This window comes from Gopherus evgoodei, chromosome 5, assembly GCF_007399415.2.
Source record: "Gopherus evgoodei ecotype Sinaloan lineage chromosome 5, rGopEvg1_v1.p, whole genome shotgun sequence".
Lineage (NCBI taxonomy): Eukaryota > Metazoa > Chordata > Testudines > Testudinidae > Gopherus > Gopherus evgoodei.
The window spans coordinates 139,832,036-139,857,778 of NC_044326.1; the positions used below are offsets into that span (position 1 = coordinate 139,832,036).

General features: G+C 42.6%; 1 protein-coding gene across 20 annotated transcripts in view; it reads right to left on the minus strand.

The window, feature by feature from the left end:
- Positions 1 to 25,743, minus strand: part of ADGRL3 (adhesion G protein-coupled receptor L3) — an 817,914-nt gene that overhangs the window by 667,687 nt on the left and 124,484 nt on the right. For all 20 annotated transcript variants that reach the window (XM_030565478.1, XM_030565475.1, XM_030565466.1 and 17 more), the window contains exon 2: positions 280 to 346. The gene's annotated coding sequence lies outside the window, so the exon portion shown is untranslated. The remainder of the gene's footprint in view (positions 1 to 279; positions 347 to 25,743) is intronic.

Genomic DNA, 25,743 nt, shown 5'->3' on the forward strand with positions numbered 1-25,743 from the left:
CATGTCTTTAAGCATCATTTCGCAGTGAGATAGTTTGCGTCTTTTTATTTCATCAACATCTTGTTTTGTTACTTTTATTCCCATATTGCTCTTATGGAAAAGGAGCACTGTAAAGAAATATGACTGTGCCTATTAAATGAAATTTTCTAATACCATAAGCAATGACAGTATTACTATAGATTTGCACAGTGTGACACATTGAACAGTTATCTATACCAGTGCTTCAAACGTTTTGCAACAGCTAACAAAGAAGGCTAGACTCTGTGAACTAATAATTACCTTATCTTGTTCTTCAGTTGCTAAAAATCCATACGCTATTTTTTGCAAATTACTGAAATCAGCATTTCTGGAAGAAAAAAAAAAGAAAAAAATTAGGCTCATTTACACTTGCCTCTGAGGACTTATTACATAGCTATGAAAATGTTTTTCTGATACATGTTCCCAACGTATATCAATGAGAACAGTGCTTCCAGGATATATAGATCTGGTTTATTAAGGACTATGTGAATTTTTAATGTGAATATTTACATAGCATATCTTTGTACGGAAAAAAACAATAGTGCATACCTCCCCCAGATTAAAGAAAATACTGACAGCTCTCAATGCCAATTAGAAAGAAAAGAAGAGAAAAGAACATTGGCAAAGAAATGGCTATGTACTTCTGTTACATATCAGAAACATTTGTGTATTTATATAATTCTAAGGTGCAAGCCTGCTTCCATTTTATATCAACTATTCCATTCAAGAGGTGCAGGAATGAGTCCTTATGCCTTAGTTTTCTTTCCAAACTTATTTACATATCTACTACATTTCTATAATGTACAGGGAGGGGACAATGACTTATTTCATTTATGAGTCACATATTAAAATGACAAAAAAGAAATTAAAAAAAATAATTGGAGATATACCAATCTCCTAGAACTGGAAGGGAACTTGAAAGGTCATTGAGTCCAGTCCTCTGCCTTCACTAGCAGGACCAATTTTTGCCCCAGATCCCTAAGTGGCCCCCTCATAGATTGAGTTCTCAACGCTGGGTTTAGCAGGCCACTGTTCAAACCACTGAGCTATCCCTCCCCCATCAAGCCCCAGTAAGGTGGAATCCAGTGTTAATGAAGTCTAATCATTGCCAGGGAATTACCTAAAGCAGCATTTTTTCTAAATCTTTCATACTATGGACTACTTCATTGGAAAGAGATTTCTTCTGTGTCATCTCTTATACCAGACTCCAAGTTCTCTGCTATGTGCTTATCAAGAAATTTCATTCTACACACTGTCAGATCTCAAACCAGAGGCAGTTCAAGCAGAGGTGGATTAAGGTTTCCTGGGGCCCTGAGCCAGAGTAAGTGAGAGGTCCATCTCCACCCCTTCCACCTGTGCTCCTGCCCCCTCTGCATGTGACCCTGCCCATGGCCTCACCTTTTTCTGCCCCTTCCCCAGAGCCTCACCCCAGTTCCACCCAGGGTCCCCCCCTTGCCCACTACAGCCCCTAGACCAGAGAAGCTCTATCCCCCTGCCATAGCCCCAGGCTGCAGAAAGAGTAACAGCTCCCCAGCCCTGAGGCTGTGGCAGGTAGCAAGAGCTCCTCCAGTCCCAGGGCCGCAGCAGGAGTCCCGGTGCTGGGGCTTCCCCTGCCACCTGCCAGCTTCTGCCAGGGACGGGGTGGGGGGTGCTGGGGGCTTCCTCTGTGGCCAGCCAACTTCTGCCAGGGATGGGGTCCAGGGGAATGCGGTCTTCCTCCATCCACCAGTGGGGAGTGGGGTTGAGTGCACGGGGGTTTGCCCTGCCTGACCACGAAGGAGCGTGTCGGGGGAGTGGGAAGTGACTAATCCACCACTGGGTCCAAGGACCAGGGGTTCAGAACTATCAACCTATAGTGGAATTCTGGCCCCACTGACTACTCTGGGTCAAGATTTCACCACTGGAGCGAGATATATCCAGAAACTAGAGGCCCTTTTCCTTTGAAGTGATGCCCAACGAGCCTTATTCTGAATAGGGATATCCATCCACAGGTGAGGACCCCACTGAATAAAATGATAGCAAATTTCAGCACAACAATGTTGAACCTTGGTCAGTTAATGGAGCTACATAAGGTGACATTGGTGAAATCCTAGCCCTACGGAAGCCAATGGGAGCTGTGTCCTTGACTTCAGCAATGCCAGGATTTCAACCCAATTCTTCATATTCTTCTGTTCCTCTGGCACTGTGAAAGGAAGATTGGTCTTGTGGTTAGCCTAGGATTCTTACGCTGTCTTATCTGGTTAGATGTACAGCAATGCTAAAGAGCAGTCAACTGTAGCTGAAGATGATCAAGACTTTTGAAAATCAGGCAAATTTATTTAGGAACCTAAGTGTGGACTTTGCAGCCTATAGGTCATGGTTCACAGTTGACCGGGCATGCCCCCTTGTAGGCAGATGAGCCCTTACTTGACTTTTCCCTCACCCAGGGTTTCACCAAGTCCAGACAGATCGCTGGATGCTAAAGAACAAACACTCCCTTATGGTCGGTCTCATTTCATAACAGAAAAGCCAATGCAGAACATGAACCAAACCTTCACCCCAACATCCCAGCTGGGTGACCAGCTCGATCTTAGCTCATCTGTCCCACACCTGAGTTCAGTGCTCGCCTCTAACCACACTCTTCCACAAGAGATCTCTCGGTACTGCTCTCTGCCTCTGCTGATAGGCCTCTTGCATCTGCCAGAGTAGGATCCTTCTCAGGAGTCAGGGGTTTAGAGAAGTCCATCCCCTGCGACTCTACTCCAGGGACAGGGGTGATCCTTGCCAGGCTTGGCTTCCAGTCAGTGGCTGAGACCAGGGCTAGAGTTACAGGCCCCAAGCACAGCATCTTCAGTGCCCACTCCTCCCCCGCCCCCTGCCTACAGCTGTCCTTCATGTTGTATACAATTTTAGAGAGGCAAGGCACTCCTAGGCACGTGCCTACTGTACCTAACTGGAAATCCAGCCCTGCTCAGATATCTGCCAGCTGCTGCCGCTTATTTAGGAGGCTCTCAACTTACACACTCCTCATTCTGGTGGGTTCCCCAGAGAGCTCACCCTCTGGGCTGCCAGCTCAGCCCTCTGGCTAAGGCCTCTCCTGAGAGCTCCTCTCCACAGAAGCGTCTTCCCTCCCTTAGGAGTGCCCCACTGAGCTTGAGGAACCTTTACTAGGTCCAGATGCGCATTGACTAATCAGCCACCTGGGACAGTCAGTTACCCCCAGATGGGACCTTCATAAGACAGTCACGGGAAGACTGAGCCCTAACGCTCTACGCAGGGCAGCTGCCCCGTGACACTAACCTTCAGGCTGCCGTTTGTCCATAGCGTACAAGTACACACGAGAAGGAACAATTAATGTGAACTTCTATAAGGGGTCTGATCCTGCTGTCTTTATTCAGCAAAAGAAAGAATTGTGCACTTGGGCTCAAGGTAAGGTTAGCTGTCATTTTACCCTGCCCAAAGAACCGGATGCTAACTGCTTCCAGTCTTGGAATCTGATTCAAAGTAGATGATTTTGAGATGGAAATACGGTTTTACAAGTGCAGAACAGACTATGCAACTCCTCAAGAGGAACATCCAACATGCTTTTATTTCTAGAAAAAGTGTGATTTGGTTGGACTACAGCAGTTATATATTATAGCAGCCACTACGCTATGCTTTAAAAAACCACTGGAGAATAACTTTTATCTGACTGCAGCACTATATGGCAGAAACAATGGTTTGCCAAAATAGTCTCAAGAAGTTAATATTAGTTTGCCTCCCAATTACTTGGCAACAATTTTTCAAATAAAATTCAAACAACAGGCTCTTAATTTCATTTACAACACCCGTGATTTCACATTTCCCTGTATATAAAATTGTACAGGTAGCACAATGTACAGTGGTTTATGACTCTGTTGTGTCAGTTTCCCATTCAGTGCATGTTTCCCCTCACTCCCATGCATCTTCTTTTATAAGACTAGAGTGTTGGCTACAGAATATTCTTCCCCACAAATTCCAGACGCATAACCCTGAGCTGGCCTTTGCACAGTATTCATGTGCTGATTTCAAATGTAGTTTGGGGATTCCTTTTGTTATTTTAATCACACAAGGAACCAACAAAATGGATGTGTGCTGGACAGACTCTGCAAAGTATTTAGCAGGGCAGAGGAACTGCTCGGATTTAGAGTCATCTGATGCCCTAACTCATGGAAAGTATGTGGTATCCCATCCTGTTCTCCCCAGGATAGTTTAAATACAGCAGGTGTAGTTTTAACGCTGACTCTTGTTAACATTAAGAGGAGTTACAGCTAATTCCCCACACAGACCAGAAGTTCCCTCTTCCCCCCTCCCACTCAAGCTAGTCATTCCCCAAGTCTTAGTCCCCCACCCTCTGCACTTGTCCAATGTGTTCTCAAAAACCATTTATTGTTTCTAACTCAGTTGTTCGCAGCCTGACACAACAGATTTCAGGTGCATCTTGCAACTTTGACAAGTGGCATCACCCAGGACTCTTTGATGAAGAGCCATGTTGAGTGGAGAATCTTGTCCCTCTCACTCCATCCCACATCGCACGGTGCGGGAATAATCTAAATAATCTACACTCAGGCCACAGCTGCCAAGATTACTGCTAAATGGATAGCACAGCTGCATCAATGCAGTCAACTCCTGCTAATGGTCCTGCTGGTGCTCTAAAGGTTCATGTCTCCATATCCTCTGCTACTGGGACTAATGCATTTGTGTAAACGGGACAAGGGCACCACTCAGCCTCTACATGTGCCAAGATAAAGACAATTAATCTAAACTATTGTGTCTAGATATACATGATGTAAGCATAGGATCCTGGCCATGGCAAAAACCAATTATGGGATAGTGAAGGGAAGTTTCCATTGTTACTGCCCTTGCTGTACCAGTTCTGCAGATCACGATATGAACTTCAGCCTACTAGAACTACATTAACATACATGCAACACTCTTTTCAAACCACAAATCTGAAAAGGAGAGAGAATTTTGCATTTCACATAGAAAGGATGGAAAAAGTAAAAGTGTGCAAAATGAATAAAGATTTTAGCCTTCGCAAACAATGTTAGCACATAAAATATTAATAGCAATGCTAAATTAATCTTCAGTAAGAATTAGAGGCAATTGGCTGTAGCTCATATTATGGATTACTTTGGTTTACCATTTAAAATATGTTAGAGCCTACCCCCATGGCTGTGTATCACAACACTGTACATTATCCTCTGTAACATGGTGCATTACAGTAACACCAATCCTGCTGTCAATTAAAGGAATGGTAAACTCCCATTAACTTCACCTGGAACAGACACAGGCCCATAGTGGCCAGAACAGGATTCAGTTTAGCAATCTAAATACAGCACAAACATAACAGAGTAATGATTTGAAGCAGAGGAGATGCTGGCTCTCATTTTAACACTTCTGCGGTAAAGAAAGGAGCAGTTCATTTTCCTAACCCAAGTATAACTTGGTACGTTTCCCGAACAATTTCCTCTTCAGCAATTTTTACTTTCTGTTTCTCTCTCTCTCTCCTCCTTGCTCTAATGCCTAATGATTTTCAAACTCATTATGTGAATGTACCATAAGCTGAGAACCTACCCATGACACATCCCTTTGGGCCCACTGCAGATCAGATTTGGCTCTGCTAGAGTTAGCAGGAAATATTTACAATTTCTACCGTTTAAGAAAATTACTCATTTTTTAAAAGATCAAATTACAGGGCAGAACTTTCACCTCTGGTCCACACAGCAGTTTTTCTTCCCATAGCAAGACCCTTTGTTGCATATTATAAAGCACAGAAAGCCAATCAGAGAAAAAGACACCATCACTGTAAGCAGGTTAGATTCCAAAGTGAAATTCTGCCCTCTGAAAAATATATGCAGTGAATACTAACTTCGGTGGGGCCAGGATTTCACCCTAGATTAACACCTACTGCAGCCCATGGGGACTGTTCATCCATATAGGAGAGCAGAATTTGATCCACAGTTTGGAACTAGGCAATATTTACAGCTAAGTTAACAGCGCTTTCCCAGCAATATATTTTAACAGCTCTTCTTCAAGCACTGGATGTTATGTTGGCACAACACTCTCCAAACTCTTCTGCTTCGTGTAAATTCCTGGCGAAGATTTAGGAGATAAAAATGATTAATCCTAATTAAAATGAAAATCAAGAAAATGATACAGTCTGTTGCATCTACTTGATGACTCAAAAGCCTCTCTCATTTCAATGTTAATTGTCCCTTTATACAAATCTACAATACTCGAATACACACAGAATAATGGTTTTGTATTTTTCTACACTTGCAATATTAAGGGCCAGATGTTAGAAAGTGCTCAGCATCCAGATTTGCTCAGGTGCCAAAACGGGTGCTGTGCACTTTCTAACCTCTAACACTAAGGGCTCATTTAGTATCTTAAAACCACAGCGAATGGCAGGGACTAGCATCGAGGCACACATCATCCCAGAGAGTGCTGCTTTGAGCACTGTGCTTCACCCAATATACTGCCCTTAAAGAGGTTGCTGCCTTCACATAAGGCAGAGTGTCTTTGGGCTGCTCCTCCGAGTCAGTATTGTGTTACATCTAGGAATTTTCTGCAAAAATTATTTCCCTAGAGGCTGCCTCCATTTTGAAGCGCAGCAAAGGAAGGAATGTACCAAAACCCGTAGGCTGGACAGCATGCAACTGCATCTCAAAGGGAGACCTATTCCAGTGACTCTGGGAGATACAGAGAAGCCTGGCCACATATGGCCAGCAACGAGGCAACCCGACCTGAGCAGTGACCTGCCGCCTTACTGTCCTCCATCGGAGAAACACAAACCAAGCAACACTAGGAGTGTCATCAGCAACACACAAATACCCCTGGAGCAACAGTTCCCCTGAAAAAAACCAACTCTGCAAAGCCAGCCAGCTGCATCAGAGAGGCAGACAAGACAGGAGGGAGAAGGTAACAAGTAAAGCAAAGGTGGGCTGTCTCTCTCACAGTGGGGTAGAGAGGAAGCAGAGTAGGGTATGTCTCTACCAGCAGGCCAGGGGCAGGGCAGGTTGACTCCTACATGCAGCAAAACCCAGTTTGGGAGGCGAAGCATTCTCTCAATGGGAAACAGGGAGCGGATGATGGTTCTGGAGAGGCTGTTGTCTATGGATCAGTGCGGGACAGGGGAGAAGGGCACAGTTTACAGAGGTACACAGGCAGATTGGGTATGACTGCAGCATGTAGCACTGCTTCCTGGCTGGTGACCCAACCAGTCCAACTTTGCCCCAAACCCATTAGAGGGGAAAAGGAGATTGGCATTTTAACCTGATGATGTAAAATGTAAGTAGTGAAGGCTGGAAAGTGGAAAACAGTCCATATTCCTAGTGGTGTCATTGGAACAGCAATACTCGAGGAGTGAAATTTAACCAAGACTTCACCAAAGCCCTGTCTCTATATTCATTTGCATGGTGTTGTCTATTCCACATGAGTTGGGGAACATAAGCAATTTCTTCTCACTGCAGAAGAAAGCCCTTAACCCATTTCTTATAACAAAGCTATCAACGTGTCACTGCATGGACATGTGGCACAGGAGTTAAAGTTCTGGAGTAGGCATAATGACAGAAATACAGGGCAGAGACCCTGGATTTAGTCTGTAAACGAAAACATGGAGGGACAAATCTCTCGCCTGTCTCACTGCAGGGACTCTACCTACGGTGGATAAGGGATTGATCTGGCTTGGTATCAGTCTCCTCCTCTCCTATCTACTACATTACAAAGAAATCCAAATGCAAACCGTATCCAGTCAGAACCTTTAGAATACACAGCTGCTTCAAGGAAAAACTTGAACTAAGTTAAGTGGTGAAGACAAACTGGATACAAGCCAGAATCTGCTATGTTATTTGCTTAGACACCATTTATTACGGTTACATTTTATTATACAGTAGTAAAAAGTTACAAGGCAACGTCCTGTGTTATTTCCCACTGGGATAAATGATACAGATGGACTATTAAGTCTCAACGCCAGAACCAGCATACCAGATTACATTCCATTTGTACCTTTATAATGTGTCAATAGCCTGACATTTATGCCTGTTGATGGCAAAGCTATTTATATTATAGACATTTAAATGTGCCATAAAGCATGTAGCATGATAAAAATCTAGACCCCTCACAATTCCTATAAAAAACAGTAAACCTACCACAGAACACCCAAACAAGCACCTGCACCCTAAACTAAAAATACCATCTCTGTTTCTTCATGCCTGCCTACTGTTTTTTTAAATGCTAATGTCCTCACACAGATAATTACTACAAACCTGGTACTGCACTTGTCCTTCAGTACGAAGTCATATTTATTTATTTATTTCCATGTTTGCTCTTTCACACACACTGGGCATCTTTATGATTTAGATCTCGAGCTTTTACAACATTTCTGAGCCCAACTATGTATTAGCAAAAGATGAACTGTGCAAATGAGGTGTCTCAAGGATCTGGTAAAGGAGGAGCCCTGCCCAGTTTAATTTATGGTTCTAATTTAACTTTAGTTAGCAGTGACCAAAAATTTTACTTTGACAGCTGTTTAGTCACATGGATGACTGAGATTACTAACGTGAATTGCAAATACTGAGTTGCAACAGGGTTTCAGGACCAGGTCTCTACAAGTATTTAGGCACCTCACTGCTGTTGATTTCATTAGGAATAAGATGCCAAAATACCCTTGAGGTGATGGGCCTAAGTGCCTAATTCCCTTTGGCCCCTTTGAAAATCCTAACTTCGTTACACAGGATTTCAAGTCACAAAAAGCACCCACACAACTGATACTAACAAACATCCTTCTTGGAAGAGTGAGCACCAAGTCCAAAGATTGAACAACTAAGGCACAATGGAAGTGATGCCTGGGAATGTTCAAAGGGCTGCTACCCAGTTTTATTGACCAAAGGATCCACTCCTCAGCACCCTTCACAGGCACCAAGCTCACTATGCCATAACAGGAAACCGGGCAGGCGTTGCAGAGGAATTGGGAAATATGCAACCTGGGAGGGTCACCTGTTCTAGTTAATATTTCCTAGCTGGGGTACGGAAAAGTTACTGACATGCAAACTCAAGGGGTCATGCAGGGATCTTGTCTCAAAATAACTTTGACATAAGCAAGTCTCTGAGGCTGCCAGTGCTCCTCACCAAACCAGTTAAAGTGAAATCACAAGAAGAAAGAAAAGCTGGTTTGTTCATAATGCCTCCCATCTTTAGGGCTAACATATCACCGGCATGGGGGCAAAATGTACCTCCCATGTTGCCCCATGACTCTGTTACAGCCCTGTTTAAGAGTCTGACCCAAAGCTCATCGATGTCAGCAGCTGCCCTTCCTTGACTTCCACAGGCATTTGATCAGGGATATAAGTGCTGATGTTCACTTAGAAGAGTGCCACCATGGTCCATTTCATCACAGTGGCCCCAGGGCAGAAACTAGTTCACTCCACTTAGTGAATGATTCCCCACTGGTGACAAGGCTGCACTATATGAAAACTCATCTCGTAATTGATGTTTAGCTCTGATTCTCTACATTGTATACATCTCAGTATAGGTCTGTCGTGCTTTTTTATTATTAACGTGACACCAATATGCTTAACTGAAATGTATGCCACCTAAGTGGACTTCTGAAAAATGTAGTTTATCATTAAAAATTAGTATCAAATGTGACTGAAACGTAAAATTATCTTGATCTTTTATTCCTCATGCTCTAGCAGTCACAATTCTTCCTTCATGTGAGCGGCCATGCTTGTGATATTAGCAAACTCAGCGAGTGCTGAGCCAGGGATACATAAATATCCTGTTGAAGGACAGATTTTTCCCTGGCAATAGACTGACTTAATCATACACACTAAATACATGTGCCCATATCTGACTGTCAGCTAACAAAATAAAAAAGTTGTTACATCTCAAAACAATATAGCCGGGCCTGGATCTACCAGCAGATCTGCATTTTTGTATGTGCTATGACTATGAGGGATAGCTCAGTGGTTTGAGCATTGGCCTGTTAAATCCAGGGTTGAGAGTTCAATCCTTGAGGGGGCCATTTAGAGATCAGGGCAAAAATCTGCCTGAGGATTAGGCCTGCTTTGAGCAGGGGGATGGACTAGATGATGTCCCTTCCAACCCTGGTATTCTATAATTTCATTTTTACAGTGGATGCCCCAGTCCTTGCAATGTATTTAAGAAATCATGCAATTCTGATATGATGGAGGGTCACCATGACAAGTACAAAAGCAGGATCCCTGGAAGCACATGCCCTATAGCATTGATTAAGGCTCTGAAGATTTTCAATAATTTCAAGTATTATGTGGAATTCAAACTTTTATGAAAAAAAAAAGTTTTCTTTTTTTTGTGAAGATACTCTGACAATCACAACCCACAAAAATGCTGTATTTCTGAATTTGCAGATAGCCTGAAGAGAAACTCTATGAAAGATACCATTTCCCCATTCATATGAACAGAATGGGAACTCTGAAACCTCCTGATGACAAAGCAATCATCAACTTTAACTGTTTTAATGGTATCTGTAATGGGACTTGGGGCTCCGAAGCCAGTGTGGATGCACAAAGTTTCTGTGCAGATGGCCCTGTGCCTTCACGGAACCCCTAAAATCCCTAAAGCTCTTGATAGCCTTTGAGACCAGAATTCCTGCTTCTTCCATGCTGGAGAACCCCTGCTTGAAGAATTCAGAGGAAACTCGGTAAAGGACATTTAACAGCATTCACCTAACCATCATCTGCTCCTCTGAGGTTTTTGTGGGAGCAGGCAAACCCACAAGCTTTTAAAGCTGTGTAAAAAAAATTTAAAGCCCTTCAAAAGTCACTTTAGTTGTAAAAATTCAACCAGAGGAAAGTATTGGAAATACTTCCCGAGAGGGAATGTACATCACACTAATATACAGGAGTAGTGGGCAATCATTTTATTCTCACCTGTGAATTATAAAAGAACACAGAAATATATTATATACACATAAAGACATCTCTGGGTACAGGTGTTATGAAAGTCACTTGTGTGATGTGATGTCCTCAGAAGCCTTTTATTGTTTTCACCTTTTTTTCAGTTACTCTTAAATTATTGTGTGTGTTATTTCTTTATTTCTACTATGTGATGAACTGCAGTACCATAAGATAAATTGCATTCAGTTTGCATATTTGACCTCTTCACTTGAACTCAGCCTGCTAATCCATCTCAGCTGGCACTATTTCTAATACACCATATGTCTGAGTAACTTTCAAACAGCTGTACCTTTTTGATATGTCTTTTTTCAACAAAAATATTTTCTTCATCCCCAAAAGTGACAGCAGAGACTAAAAACAAAACTCAATACACCCTACTCCAAACTAGTGAGAACTCCAAGGATCTGAATTTCTAACTGCGAGGTCCAAAAACACACCGCTTTATCTCATTTCAGAACTGGGGCTGCGTGCTTTACAGTTACTCATATAACATTTGTACAGTATGAAGCCCTTGTGCTTCATGAGATGTTACACCTTAAAAGTGCAAACAGGCTGATTTATGGGAAAATTATTGGAGCAATTGCCCATTCTGCTGATAACTCTACAGTAAAGCGACAGATGTATCTTAACCACAAGGGAGCAAGCACTCTGAAAAGAGCTTGGTCAACTTTTTTGAATGTGGGTGCCTCAGCATTAGGCACCTAAATCCACAATGAGACATCTACATAACCGTTGCCTGATTTTCATAGCTGCTGAACGCCAACAACTCCCATTAAAGCCAATGGCAGCTACAGGTGCTCAAGAAACCTGGAAATTAGGCCATTTGTGTTTGTACACCAACAAACACAATGGGGTCCTAGTCGTTGAGAGGGTCTCCTAGGCGCTATGATAGTACACATACATCATAACACAATAAATAATAATAATTATATCAAGAATCAGGGGGTAGCTGTGTTAGTCTGTATCCACAAAAACAACAAGGAGTCCAGTGGCACCTTAAAGACTAACAGATTTATTTGGGCATAAGCTTTTGTGGGTAAAAAACCTCACTTCTTCAGATTACTAAAAGTAATAATTATAGTATGCCTTAATATGGATTTGGACATCTAAGGATCAAAGTTTTGGCCTTGAACTGTATCATCCCACTGAAGTGTGGAAACTCATATGGATGAGTCTACTGTGATCAGTGTAAGCTAGTAACAAAATAGACAACTTGTCAGTGTGCTAATAATACACTGAACACAAAGCTAAACAAACTGAATATTCCCAGGGGCTTTTAGAGTAAAGCTGCTGCTTCTTCTGGAGGAAAAAAAAAAGGCAACAAACTTCCAAGTTGTGAAATATAAAAAGCCACCAAGAAGCAAATCAATTCCATTTCCCATTCCAGAGAAATCAACTATATTCTAATTACCACCTGTATTGGAACACAGAAGTAGATCATAAACCATTCTAGCTAACACATTTTCTCTGTGTATTTGAGAAGGTCACTGCTTCTAAACAGTCTTAGTATTTGCCTTTTAAATTTATTTGCTTGGTTACATCTTAAATTTAAAAATAAATAAATAAATTATAAAGTTTTGCTTGCAGTCAGTCAGCATAAACAAAGCATCTTGCAAATCTTGACCATACTTTTTCAGGAAAAGGACAAGAATAAGCGTTATAATAACTTGCTTAAATATCCGTGACCGAAGAGTTCTGTGGTTGGGAGCTGCAGTTTTCATTAGACACACCTGACCAAATAACAAAAATACAGCTTTCCTTTTCTCTTTGCACTTCAAATAGGATGGGTTATCATCTCAAGCCAGTGGCTAACACTTATCTGTCATTTAATTTACAGATGCATTTACCACTTAAGGGAATTCAGGAAAGCACTTAAACACGTTTAACTTTAAGCATGTGCTTAAATCTTACTGAATTCAATGGGACCGAAACCTATGCTTCAGTGCCATCCTGAACCAGAGCTTAAAACACAGCATTAAGTCCCCTCTAGCGAAGCTCTTAAGCACACATTTAACTTTACGCATGTGAGCAGTCTCTGGCTGCAATTACACTTGTGATGTGCTTAAAGTTAAGAATATGCTTTCCTAGTCTGGGGCTAAAATGTATTTTTTCCAACAAAATGCTGGTTACATTAGATCATAGAATACCAAGATTAGAAAGGACCTCATGTAGTCCAACCCCCAGCTTAAAGCAAGACCAATCCCCAGACAGATTTTTGCCCTCATCCCTAAATGGCCCCTTCAATGATTGAACTCATAACCCTGGGTTTAGCAGGCCAATATGCAAACCACTGAGCTATCCCTCCCCCCTCAAACATAACTGGATTAACCAATTAGATTTGCATTTGTTACAATATTCATTTAATTATGTATTATCATTAGTAGCCTGTCATATTTATAAGAAAACAAGCATAAGCAAGCAAAGTATATGTTCTTACACATTTGCTTCAGGTAATAATTTAGCTCCCTTTCATCCCCTTCTAAAATGTATATGCTAAATTACACACACACACATTTACATTCTGTAAACATTCTGGATGGCTGGAATCTACATTCTACTTGTCATCAGCAGATCTCAGAGTGCTTTATAATCTTTAATGAATTTATCCTCACAACATCCCTATAAAGTAGGGCAGTGCTATTAGCTCCCTTTAACAGATGGGGAACTGAGACACAGAGAGGCTAAGTGAGCTGTCTAAGATCATGCAGGAAATACGAAGCAGAGCAGGGAACCAACCCAGGATCTTCCAAACCCTAGACTAGTGCCCTAACCACTGGATAAGCCATCCTCTCCCAAAAACTAGATTGGCTTCAGTTTTAGATTTGATATTGACAGATTCTATAATCACAAATAGCTACATATACCTTCCCCTCCTGTAATCAAAAATATATTGCACAAAGTCAACCTTTGCTGGCAGAGACACCAGAACAGGAGTGAAGCACAGATTCTGCCCCATGGTCTAGCATATAACACGTGTAGTGGTGCATACTAGATAAGACTGAATTTCTGTACCCAAGCCCACATTTCCTGCAGCTTCTAAGTTTTAGGAAATCAAATTCATTTGGGGCTGATATTTTCCATATTTGGCCACCTCCCAGATGTAGGGTTCTTGGTTTTATTGCTGTTGTTTTGAGAAAGTTAGGCAAACTGAATCAGCCATGTTTGAACTCAGTCTGCTCAAAAAAAAAAGTTCACTTTACCAACATGTTCATATTCGAAATTTTGCATAAGCATATCTCAGTAGTTGCAGTAATGTTATTCAGTCTGGGCTTATTTTTTAGATTTCTGTAAGAAGTAAATATCAAGCCAAGTTTGATTTTAAAAACAATTTTCACTGTTTTACGTTTGAGCATTTTCAAAGTTTTTCATACATGGGATAAGCAACTCACACCCAACGTATTTCCAGAACTATGGGTTACTCAGTAGTAGAGAAACATTCATCCCTAGATATAAACAGTCTTTTGCTTTAGTTATGGGATTGTCCCATTAGGTACAGACATTAAGGCTTGACAGAGTTTAGGGTTTGATTCACGGCCTACCTAAGGGAATGGAAAGACTCCAGTTTACTTCAAGGATTTTAGAGGAGGAAAAGAGTAGAAAGGAAAAATAATAAACAAAAGCCAAATGACGGTGATGCTGAAACGTGAAATGAGGAGGCAGAACAGAGACTAGGGAAGAACATGCAAACATCACGAAAGGAGTCCAGAAATGACACAAAAGGTAGTTGTTGGCCATTGAGATGTCTTACTATCTAGGGATGAGTCTCAGTCACACATTGGTACTGCACCCTGAATATACAAAACCGCGGTACACTTTTAATGAAATATCAAACTTTAAAAAAAGTGTTTGGGGGTAAAATCAAAGACACAGCTGCCTGTCAAACTCTCTGCGCCAAGTTCTAAGAGCTGTACAATTGTAGCACAGAGCCAGTGTCAGCGCCTTGAATGACAGAAAGAAAAGTGGTCTCCTTCAGGTAGGTGAAATAAGCTCATGACCCTTAAGGCAGGTGAAATACAAGCATTCTAAAGATGCAACATTATGGCTGGGCTAAAGCAAAAATGAGGGGATTATGAATGCTTCCAGTAGGTACTCCAAATGGGACACCAGCTGGTGACAGAACATTACTATTTATTGTTTGTATTGCAGCAGTACCCCCAGTTATGAACCAGGATCCTACTGTGGTAGGGGCTGTAGAGAGAGAACAAAAGATTGTCCCCTGCCTCAAACTGCTTACAGTCTAAGTATCAAGGTTTAGAATGACTGTGGAGGAAAAAGCAGAGGTAACCTCTGGGCATTTTCCTCTGCCTAAACACGCATTCTGCCTGCTTCTGTGCTCGACAGGATGAATGGCTCTGGGACTGGGTGTGGTGCCTGCCAGGTCCTAGAATGCAAGACACAAACAGATATTCCATTATCAAAACTTAATCCAGAAAGTAAATCGAGAGGCAGCAGGTCTTGTATCAGAGGGGTAGCCGTGTTAGTCTGGGTGTGTAAAAGCAGCAAAGAATCCTGTGGCACCTTATGGACTAACAGACGTTTAGGAGCATGAGCTTTCATGGGTGAATACCCACTACGTCAGATGCATGTAGTGGAAATTTCCAGGGGCAGGTATATATAAGCAAGCAAGCTAGAGATAACGAGGTTAGTTCAATCAGGGAGGATGAGGCCCTGTTCTAGCAGTTGAAGTGTGAAAACCAAGGGAGGAGAAACTGGTTTTGTAGTTGGCAAGCCATTCACAGTCTCTGTTTAATCCTGAGCTGATGGTGTCAAATTTGCAGATGAACTGAAGCTCAGCAGTTTCTCTTTGAAGTCTGGCCCTGAAGTTTTTTTGCTACAGGATGGCCACCTTAAGGTCTGCTATAGTGTGGCCAGGGAGGTTGAAGTGTTCTCCTACAGGTTTTTGTATATTGCCATTCCTAATATCTGATCTGTATCCATTTATCCTTTTCCGTAGAGACTGTCCAGTTTGGCCGATGTACATAGCAGACGGGCATTGCTGGCATATGATGGCGTATATTACATTGGTGGAGGTGCAGGTGAATGAACAGGTGATGGTGTGGCTGATCTGGTTAGGCCCTGTGATGGTGTCGCTGGTGTAGATATGTGGGCAGAGTTGGCATCGAGGTTTGTTGCATGGATTGGTTCCTGAGCTAGAGTTACTATGGTGCGGTGTGCAGTTACTGGTGAGAATATGTTTCAGGTTGGCAGGTTGTCTGTGGGGAAGGACTGGCCTACCACCCAAGGCCTGTGAAAGTGTGGGATCATTGTCCAGGATGGGTTGTAGATCCCTGATGATGCGTTGGAGGGGTTTTAGCTGGGGACTGTATGTGATGGCCAGTGGAGTTTTGTTGGTTTCCTTCTTGGGTTTGTCTTGCAGTAGGAGGCTTCTGGGTACACGTCTGGCTCTGTTGATCTGTTTCCTTATTTCCTCGTGCAGGTATTGTAGTTTTGAGAATGCTTGGTGGAGATTTTGTAGGTGTTGGTCTCTGTCTGAAGGGTTAGAGCAGATGCGGTTGTACCTCAGTGCTTGGCTGTAGACAATGGATCGTGTGATGTGCCCGGGATGGAAGCTGGAGGCATGAAGGTAGGCATAGCGATCAGTAGGTTTTCGGTATAGGGTGCTGTTAATGTGACCATCACTTATTTGCACCGTGGTGTCTAGGAAGTGGACCTCCCGTGTAGATTGGTCTAGGAGGAGGCTGATGGTGGGGTGTAAGCTATTGAAATCGTGGTGGAATTTTTCCAGAGTCTCCTTCCCATGGGTTCAGATGATGAAGATGTCATCAATGTAGCATAGGTAGAGAAGGAGCATGAGTGGACGAGAGCTGAGGAAGCATTGTTCCAGGTCGGCCATAAAAATATTGGCATATTGTGGGGCCATGCGGGTGCCCATAGCGGTGCCACTGATCTGGAGATATATATTGTCATCAAATTTGAAATAGTTGTGTGTGAGGATAAAGGCACAGAGCTCAGCAGCCAGTTGTGCTGTGGCATCATCAGGGATACTGTTCTTGACAGCTTGTATTCCATCTGTGTGTGGGATGTTTGTGTAGAGAGCCTCAACATCCATGGTGGCTAGAATGGTGTTTTCTGGAAGGTCACCCATGCATTGTAGTTTCCTCAGGAAATCAGTGGTGTCGCGGAGATAGCTGGGAGTGCTGGTGGCATAGGGTCTGAGTAGAGAGATAGCAGGTCTTGTCTTACTAGTGGTAAGGGTTCCAGAGCATTATGGATTACAGCAGAAAATACCAGGAAAATAAAATGACTATTAAACCATGTGATATGCATACAAAATTGCTACCCATGGTGGGCAGTACCTTTGTTCTTGAGTGGCCCCAGGTGATTCCAAGGAGTTGGCACTACTCAACCTCACTATGGGTGGAAGACGTGGTACCACTGGAAGACCAAGAAAATAAATTTGTTTCATGGATAATCTGACCCAAAATAAGAAAATAAAACCTCTGGCAGTTGATGCTGAAGGAAAGCAAACAGCTCCATTTTCCCTCTTATTCTCATGACTCATTACAGACATAGTTTAGCCAAAATGTGTTAACTATGGCAAACATGGAGAAATCTCTGCTCAGAGCCATTCCCACTAGTACTTCTCCACAGACATTCAAAACATTTCACCAAAGAAAGAGTGTTGGCTGAAAAAATATCAGACAACTGAAAAGGAAGAACATGATCCTTTGAACAGCTTGAAAAAACATGCATCCGATGAAGTGGGTATTCACCCATGAAAGCTCATGCTCCAATAGGTCTGTTAGTCTATAAAGTGCCACAGGACTCTTTGCTGCTTTTATGAAAAAATAGTGGTCGTCATTTAACAGAATATTGGGTGGCAATATATTCTCATCAAGTATTTTGTATTATCAGCAATATTTCTATTGTGGATAAAGCCTTTTATTTGGTTTTATGTAGAATTATGCACACAAATAAAATAAAACCCTAAAAAAGTAATCTATTTTCATGCGTATTATGTATCAACCGCTCAAATTTTCAGTCATTACTAGTGAGCAGATCATATGCAAATTTAGAATAGCAGTCACACAGTTTAAACACAGGTCTGCAATCAGTAAAAATTAGGATTGTATCATCAGTCTGCACTATAGTGCATCTTAATCCCCATAAAAGCTTTAAATCTTCAATTCCATAGCCTGGGTGTAGCCATCGGATGAAACAAATGTAAAAAAGGAACTGGCTAGCAAGCTTGTAAAGATCCTGCCCCAATTGCAATCAATGGTAAAAGACTAACTCACTTCAATGACAGCAGGATGGAGGCTTCATTCCCTAGAATACTATCAGTCTTTACAGACCAAACAGCTATGAAGAGGCTATTCTAGCTGAAACATCTCTAAAGCCATGTGGAGTGCAAAGTTGTCTAGCATTATCCATCACTGGTACTGTATAATACCACTAAACTTTGACCAACTGGATTCAAGTAAATCAGGATCTTTTAAATATTTTTTGAAGAAACCCACCACTATTTCCATGTTCATAGCAAGTGACTTTGCTAAGAACTCAAAATAGTAGTATTGAGCTAAATCATGACAGTGCACGGTCCCAATGGCGGTTAGAGCAACCTCTGTTTATATACATGAAAACATGGCGTGGTTAAAGTTACTCTGAACAGCAAAATGGGGCATTAAAATTATATTACAGGGTTTAAAATTAGACTGCACTGAAATGAAAGCCACCCCATAATGTCCCAGAGTTTCCCGTTTAAACACATCACACTAGTGCAAGACCCATTATCATATGCATTTCAACTCTACCATTAAAATATATGTTAATGAGACACAAGCCAAATTCTGATCTCAGTTGCACTGGTATAAATTTTTACTGGAGCCACTCTGAATGCACAATGGTCCCTGGAAGCCCATTTTAATTACAAAACCTCAGTACTCCCCACAGTCTACGAGTAAAAAGTCTACCACTTCCCTGCCCACGGTCAACAAGGCTGGGACCCTCACATGCATTCCCATAGCTCGACTCCTCTTCCATCACCACCAAGACAATACTCCTCATATGGAACCAGTGGAGAGGGAATGGTAAAAAAACTGAGCTGCTGTAATCAACAAAATGTGGAATATCAATGAAGTTGCATAGAAGGCACATTTCTGCTGCACCATATCAGAGAAATAAATTATAAAGAAATGTAACCACTGCCTATTAAGAGACAGAATTATATGATAGCTAAAGCTTTCACAGTTTATGAAACAATGTCCAATAAAATGGCACGGCAATGATTTAGTATGGTATTTAAATTCACTGTTACATATATTTTATATTTCAGAATGGTCTCCTCTGCTTGGTCACACGTAGGCTTTGCCTGATATACACGTTCGCTTTTGCATATTTAATAAGCTTATCTACTTCCAGTGGAAACGACAATTTAAGAGATCTCTTCTCTGAAGGTTTGCTCTTAAATATACCAGATGACTCATATTCTCTGTTTTAATATATGCTTGAGATTCAAAAAGTGAAAAACGTTAAGAGCTGATATTCAGTGCTGCACTGCCTGGGGATAAAGCACCGAGATTGCAGCCCCTGGATTGGGTGGGGCAGAGGAGACACGTTTACACTCTCCCAATTTCTGGCTTACCCCAGAAGATGGAAAGGCCCCCATATAAATTAGATACCCAGAGTGGGCTGGTCTAAGTTACAACAACCTGACCTGGGCTTTCTGTCAATAGCAGTGCAGCCTAAAATGTTCTCAGTACTGACCAACCCTGACACCCTTCTTCCTGCCCCCTTACAAAGTTAAACACCCTAGATGGCGCCTGTACCAGGCAGGGGATGGAATTCTTCCCCCGGCTCTGCAGGGCTGTTACAAGCAATGTACAGGGACAGTAGCAGGGATGACACACTCACCCTAGAATTTTTAGAGGAACAAAGCCCTCCTCACATATCTTTTCAGCAGTGGTATGTTCAGAAAGGCTCTGGTGTTACAACCCTGGATCAGGTGAGTGGTCTATACTAACTGAAAACAACAGGGCTACCTGTCTAAATAAGGCGCATTCACATGAGCTTTGAAGCAACAGGGCCAAAGATGTTCTGGTAGAAAGGAAAATGGAGGCTTATTTGCAGCACTTTGACACAGAACCCTATAGATATTAAAGCATCAGGTAAGTGGTCAATAAAGGCCAGATTCTGCCACCCTATACTGGAATAGTGCTCTGTTCCACATATCATCATATTGGCATCATGCCTATCTGAGACACTCATTTTGGGGGAGGGGAAGGCCTGGATAAACAGATTAGATCAGTGGTTCTCAACCCCTGGCCCAATTAGCACACAGCTGTGGCCCAGGTGACATCCTCAAGACCATACAGGTAATATATTTACTGTGTGGATGCAGCCCACATAACACTGAGAGCTGCATATGCAGCTCACAATGGTAAATAGATTGAGAACCACTGGATTAGATTAATAGATTCTAGGGCCAGAAGGGACCATTAAACATGTAGTCAGATGTCCTCTATAACACAGGTTCTTCTGCATTGAGCCCAGTAACTGCGGACAGACACAGCTAACGGATGACCAAAGGCCACCTTCTCTACCACAAGTATCCTGACATTCAGGAGGCTGGAGGACATACACCTGCTAGGATCATTCTCCCTTTCTATCCTGGAGACATACAGACGTTTTACTCTAGTCATAGGGAAATAGGAATGGTGACAGGTGGTGTGGCGCCAATGGGGGAAATGAAAACATCCAGAATACAGAGCTGTGATCAAATTATGAAAAATATCATAAGTTGTCCAAAAATGCCAATTGCGTTTTGCTGGGAAATATTTTTTTTAATTTCTCCCATAAATTTTCCACAATTTTTTTAATTGACAATCTAGTAAAAACTGGAACCAAAATTAAAATATTTGTTCTCAGCGTAAAGTCTTTTTCTGTCAAAAAGAAAATGTTTCAGCAAAAAATATTTTCATCAGCTCTACTAAAAAGGGATGTAAAACTTTGCATTTATATAGTGCTCGTCATCTTCAAAGCATAAATACAAACTAATGAATTACATGTGGTGCTGCATACATGGGAACTCTGTGGTTCCCTAACTCCTGAGAATCTATATAACACTCATTTTCTTAAGGATTTTATTTATTATTATTAATATTATTATTATTGGGCTTGATGTTTCAACCTGATTTGTGACCACAACAATTCAGTTAGGTACCTAACCAATATCTGAGGTCTGGAAGGCTGAGACTATTTTAAGATTGAGAGAGCCACAGGCACTGTGCAAAAATTTTTGCTTTGCATCATCTCAACTGTCATGAAAATTTCCAAGTCTGAGTCATCTAGCAGGCAGGATGTGGTGAATGCAGCTCGTAAAATGATATATTAATCAACGAAATAAAAGAGATGAAAAAAGAAAAGAAGAAAAAGTCTGTGCAGATAAGACCTTTTGGATCCATTTTAACAGTGTCTATTTTCCAGAACATCAAAGAACTTCTAATATTCATCCTTGAAGATTTACAGAACACATCTCTATCTTTTAATGTGGCAATTAGGAGAGTAAATAGTCTGGATTATTCTGTGCATCTTTGACCATATCAACAGGGATATGTCCAGCTATACAAACTGAGAAAAGAAAAGGAACGTATGCATACTCTTTGCTATCTAGTAACAAGAAAGCTTCATGCAAGGGCTACAATACAATGAACGCTCTTGGAATTAGCCTATGAACTATAGACTGTTCGACACCTGGCAGAATTTACATTAATGTCAAGCAATGCCATGGATGGTTGAAGAGGAGAACATACATCTACAGCTAATGTGGTATTATTATTAATAATTATTCATATATTCTAAATAGCCATACATCTACAGCTAATGTGGTATTATTATTAAGAGGAGAACATACATCTACAGCTAATGTGGTATTACTATTAATAATTATTCATATATTCTAAATAGCCATTCTATCAGAGAACCATATTTGCACTGCGGTAGCATCTAGGAGCCCTAGTAATGGACCAGTGCCTCATTCTGCTAGGTGCTGTTCAAACACAGAACAAAGAGACAGTCCTTGCCTCAAAGGACATACAGTTAAAATATAAGACGGTGGACAACAGGTGGAGACAGACAAGATACACAGGGAAACAATGAGACAATTTTGGGCAGCATGACAGGCTGCAGTCTCAGCACAACTGCCACGTCATGCCATGTTTTTTGTAGGCATGAGAGCAAAGGAGAGTTTTAAGGACAGTAATGTGGTGTTTATGGCAAAATCCTCTGAAGTGTGAGAGGCAGCATGGGAGAAGCATGTGGGTATCTGTTTTAAAAAGAAACAAGTTTTCTAAAAGTTATGAGCGACCGGGAAAATGGTTTATAATGGGCACAGAAATACAGTCTTAAGTCAAGTGTGCATTATTGTACCCTGTCTAGCCTGTGGGGCAGAATCTCTGCTTCACCCCAATTTAAGAAGTGGGTGATGAAGGCTGGTGTCACCATTAGGTCTTTCTTCAGATTTCTACAATCCAAACATAAGAACAGCCACATTGCGTCAGACCAATGGTCCATCTAGCCCAGTATCCTGTCTTCTGACAGTGGCCAATGGCAGGTGCTTCAAAGAGAACGAACAGAACAAGCAATGATCAAGTGATCCATCACCTGTTGTCCACTCCCAGCTTCTGGCAATCAGAAATTAGGAATACTCAGAGCATGGGGTTGCATCCCTGTCCATCCTGGCTCACAGCAATTGATGGAATTAACCTCCATGAATTTACCTAATTTTTTTTTAACCCTGTTATAGTTTTGGCCTTCACAACATCCCCTGGCAATGAGTTCCACAGATTGACTGTGCATTGTGTGAAGAAATACCATAATTCTCAACGTGCCAAGGCCTAAACATGGGACTCCCAAGACCCAAAACTATTCATGCAGGAAACTTAAAATGATGTCATACAGTCATAGTATATAAAGCTAGAAGGGACCACCAGATCATCTAATCTGACCTCCTGCATATCACATGCCACCAACACCCCCCAGCCACCAATACACCGAGCCCCCAACCACAATTAGACCAAAGTATCACAGCCCTCAGCATACTAAACTACTGATGTGGTGTTCTTTCCTTTAACTCCATCGAAAACCTATTTTGGGATTCTTTTAAATAATTATTTTTAAAAAGAGTGACAAGACACCACATATGGAACATAGGTAACTTCTAACATCCCTCCACATATGGTACCCTTGACAGGTAGGCCCTAAAGAGATGGATATACATCTTGGGTATGATTTTTAAAACTGCCACAGGTCCTTGGATGCTCAATTTTCATAAATTTCTAATGGCAGTTGGGTGTTCAGATCCTTTAGGTGACTTTGAAAACCCCCCTAATCATTTTCCAGGATTTTAAATTGTTTTCTGATGGTGGCAGGTTTTCACTGCTAAATGGCGATGGAAATCTCCTGCCTTGTTCAGAACCTATTAAGTGAATCCTCCTCCTGCTGACTCACCCTATTTATTTTGTCTCACGACGGAACTTGAGTGTAACCAGGGATATCATAGCAGAAGCTCCCCTCCAGAAAACCTTTGACCAATACCTCCCTCAAAGAGAAGTCTCCTCTCTCTGTCCCTGACAAACAGGGCTGTCCGTTGTTCAGATCTTGGCATTTGCTGCAATGAGTTTGACAGACAACTCTTTCTAGGATTGGAGCCCAAACACTTGCTTCGTTATGATTAAGACGAATAGTTAGAGATTTCTCATTTGTAGACTGCCCCAACTGTGCTCCTTGCCTGTTTATTCCAAATTGTCACTAAAGTGACTTCCCTTAGGGAATTGCTGGAAGGACTTGTCCCAGGCTGGGTGCTTGTTCTAAGCTGAAGCTGCGATGAACTTGTAAGCACAGAAGAATCCCTGTGTGGGGATTGCAGGACCAATCATCAACCCAAGCCCTGGTTGGCGTGAAGGGGTAATCTCTGGTAAACTAATTAGCATGGGTGTAGGTTCTTTCATTGTTTTTAATACGTTTTCTCTGTAGTGGCTTTTCCTTGAGAATAAATGTGATTGCTCAGAAAGAACTGTATAGTATCTTAAATCTGGGCAATTATGCTGTTTATAGCCTCTGAGAAGAGAGCCGAAGCAGGCTTAACTTAGGCAGTCTGCCTTTTGCTGGGGGATATCACAGTACAGTCAGGGGACCGTACAGCCTCAGAATACTTCAGACAAAAGGTAAAGAGATGCAAGTGAGCTGAGGAGCCAGGAGTCTAGAGCGGGTGCCCTTGCTGGACAGAGAAGGGGTATGCAAGGGAGCTGCCCTGAACTGTGACAGCCCCCTTCTCCGCCTCCAGCACACACCTAGCAGCAGGGGCCTTTGGGGCAGAGCTAATGTAGCCCTCTCCAACATTGCCTATGCCCATGGGCAACTGCCCTGGTGCCAGGTGAACCTCCTAGTAATAGTGTTCACGTGGTTTCCACTCCCTTTGCATTGCCTGAGTGGCGCAAAGGGAGCAGAACAGGACAGAGAATCTGCCTTGAAGGCCCCTAGACATATTTAAAATAACCTATTTGGACAGAAGCTGAACAGCCGGACACCCATGCCCTTTGGGGGAAAGGATGAAAGGTATTTTTCTCACTCTGCAGGACAGACATCTATGCTCCACTGTGTATTTTATGTCAGACTCTGCTTTGAAACAACACTCTGAGACCCTACCTTACGAAAATACACACACTCCACCTTGTCCTGCTTGTGACAGGGGTCACTACTCACAGCTGGCAGACCTCCCTCCTGGCTCCTCTGGGGATTAGCTCGCAATGCTCAGACACCCCTCCCTGCAGTCCCTCAGTGTCTCAATCTTACTCTCCAGGACCCAGGGCAGTCATCTTCTTTGTGGCTTGGCTGTCCCTCTTCGTGACTTGCCCCTCTGGCCAGCTCACTATAGTCGCCCCCTTCCAGAGTCTGTGAGTGTCTCTCTGGACAAGCTGTCCCTCTGCTCTTCCAGGCAGTCCTACGCCCAAGGCTGTGCCACTTCCCCAGGGGCTGATCAGGGAATCTAGGCCCAGCCACCCTCTGCTCTGCTTTCCAGCTCAGGGACCCTCTGCTCCACAGCTATGGGCTATTTACTCCCAGACCGGACTGCTGCTTCCCTGGACTCTGTCCTACTTCCTCCTCCTATCCTCTGGCACCTCTAAGCATACCATCTGTCCAAGCTCCCTGCACTCCCCATGGCTGTTTCCCCTTTTGGGTACCTGCCAGACTCTGTAACCTCCAAAACACCTCCTTCCGATCAGGGAGTGATAGCAGACTGTTCGCCCCTGCAACTCCCTTCGGTTCTCAGCCTCAGCTTTATAGAAGCCTTGTCTGTTGCTGTCCATGTAAGCTTCAGCCTTCATTAAGTACTGTTGAATCCTGGCTCTCCTCTAAGTGCTGCCTGTGTGGTTAATTGGCCCATCTAGCTCCCTGAACCCTTTCAGGAATGGTGTGGAGTGAATGCTGCCACACTGCTTATATGGTCAGATATTTTTGTCTGCCACGTGCATACTCTGTGCTGAAACACAGACTCTGCGAGAAGACACATTGGCAGCTTATTTCTTTCTCTCATAGTTTTACAGTATGGCAGCCAGCATAAACATGCACACATCCATGCAATGGCGCGCCTTTCAGCCATCTGTGCATGGCTTTTCCTCAGACCTGCAGCCAACCTAACAAAAGACATCCTGATGATCCCAACGCTCCTATTTAAGAAACAAGTATCCTCATTTTCCTCTCCTTGCTGAATTCTGCTGCCTTCTCCAGGATGCACGTGAGCTTCCTTCTCGGAGAAGGAGTCAGCTGG